Source organism: Magnolia sinica, chromosome 15 (genome assembly GCF_029962835.1).
Source record: "Magnolia sinica isolate HGM2019 chromosome 15, MsV1, whole genome shotgun sequence".
Classification (NCBI taxonomy): Eukaryota; Viridiplantae; Streptophyta; class Magnoliopsida; order Magnoliales; family Magnoliaceae; genus Magnolia; species Magnolia sinica.
Window position 1 is genome coordinate 57,601,243 of NC_080587.1, and position 2,105 is coordinate 57,603,347.

At 39.9% G+C, this 2,105-nt stretch overlaps 1 non-coding gene across 1 annotated transcript; it reads left to right on the top strand.

The window, feature by feature from the left end:
• The first annotated feature begins 1,262 nt into the window (after positions 1-1,262).
• LOC131228399 (small nucleolar RNA R71) lies at positions 1,263-1,369 on the top strand. The gene has a single exon (XR_009162901.1). It is a non-coding gene; the product is annotated as a small nucleolar RNA R71 (small nucleolar RNA).
• Positions 1,370-2,105: the final 736 nt, after the last annotated feature.

The window sequence follows — 2,105 nt, forward strand, 5'->3', positions numbered from 1 at the left end:
CGAGTAAGGAATTAGATTTATGCTGGCTCCTAAATCAAGAAGTGTATGCTCAATGCGGTAATTCCTAATTACACAAGCAATGGTTGGGCTACCAGGATCTTTGAATTTCTGTGGCACATTTTGCTTTAGGATGACACTCACTTTCTCAGTTAAGAAGACTTTCTTTTGAATATTTTGTTGTGTTTTAGTTGTACACAAGTCTTTCAGAAATTTGGAATATAAAGGTATTTGTTTTACAATATCAAGTAGAGGAATATTGACCTTCACTTGTTTTAACACCTCTAGAATATCCTGAGAGTTAGAGAGAGGATTTGGTGCAACTAACCGTTGGGGAAATGGAACAACCGGCTTCCCTTGAGGTTCCGGTTCTAATTCTTGTGGGGCATGGCTAGATCCATCCTTGTTGTCCTCTTCCAGTTCCTTAGGCTTTTCAGCCCTAACCGGAATGGTTTTGTCAAAGGTCTTCCTACTCCTAAGAGTGTTGATAGATTTAGCTTGCTCCATCTGATTTGAAGAGCTCGGGTTGCTAACTTTATATTGTGGTTTTGGATTGGGAAGAGGTTGAGCTGGAAGGCTCCCCTTATTCCCAATCGTACTTTTAGTATCAAGTCCTTGTATGGCCTTTGTGAGGTCTTAAAAGGCTTATAGCATACCCTGATTGAAAAGCTCTTGCTTTTGAAGGTGTTTTAGAACCAGGTCCTCTTGAGGTTTCTCTTGTTGTGGAATTTGATTGAAGAAACCTTAAGGGGTAGCAGTTTGTCCATTCCTCCAATTGAAGTTTGGATGATTTCTCCAACTAGGATTGAATGTATTAGAAATAGGTCATTGAAAGGTCTTTGGTAATTTGTTCACGACATTGGATCGCTCATTCAACACCTCTTGAAAGGCAAGTATTGTTAGACAATTTTTAGTTGTGTGAATGTTGTAAGCACAAATATCGCAAACAGTTTCCTTAGCCTTATCCTTCTTTAATTCCATAGCCTCGAGTTTTCTGGTGAGATTATCTACTTTAGCATTGATATCATCGTCCTCTTTCAGGAGATACATTCCACCCCTTTCCTTGAATTGAGCCGGCCTAGACATGGTGCTTTATTTTTGGAGAGATGTCCCATGATTGTGTGTTTTCAGCAAACTTATCAAAGTAGTCCCACACCTCATCGACACCTTTATTCATGAATTCCCCATTACACATTGTCTCAACTAATTGGCGTATGGGAGATGTCAATCCATCATAGAAAAAGTTCGTGATGTGCCACATTTCAAAACCATGTTGTGGGCATGAACTGACAAGATCCTTGAACTGCTCCCAACATTGGAAGAATATTTCGTCTTCCTTTTAGGCGAAGTTCATGATCGACTTTCTAAGGGTGTTCGTCTTATAGTATGGAAAAAATTTCTTTATGAACTCCCTTGTCATGTCATTCCATTGACCAATAGATTGAGGATGTAGTGAATGTAACCACGTCTTAGCTTTCTCTTTCAAAGAAAAGGGAAAGAGTTTCAACCTGACCATATCGTTAGACAAGTTGGGAAAGTATAGTGTGGCTATGATCTCATCAAACTCTTTCAGATGTAAATATGGATTTTCTTACTCAAGCCCATGAAATTTTGGAAGGAGTTAGATCACCCCTGGCTTGATATCCATGTGTCTTGTATTCTCTGAAAAAACCATGCATGAGGGCGTGCTCATCCCCGCCGGTTATAAATAATCTCATAAAGTACGAGGCGGGGGTGCTTGATGCACCTCATTCTCATCTTGGACTTCTCCAACTCGAGGTTGAGGTTGTCCCTCTAGTTGATTGGCCAGTTGATTTGTGGCCATAACCTCAATTAACTTTGGGGATTTCGAGCAATGTCTAGTCCTACGATGGATAGTCAACCCCTCAACCAATCCTCCTTCAGTTAAGAGACGTCGAGTATTGTCACGGACCCACTTGGGCATGAAACACTCGCAGCCCTCAATCTCAGATTCTAACCTAAACCTAAAGAAGAAAAGAATTAGAAATCTAGAAATAAAGGGAAAGAAGAGTTGAAATAAGGTTACCATATCGGAAGTTCCTAAATTAAGATCTTGCAAAACAAAACAAAACAAGTCAGTTTCTAAA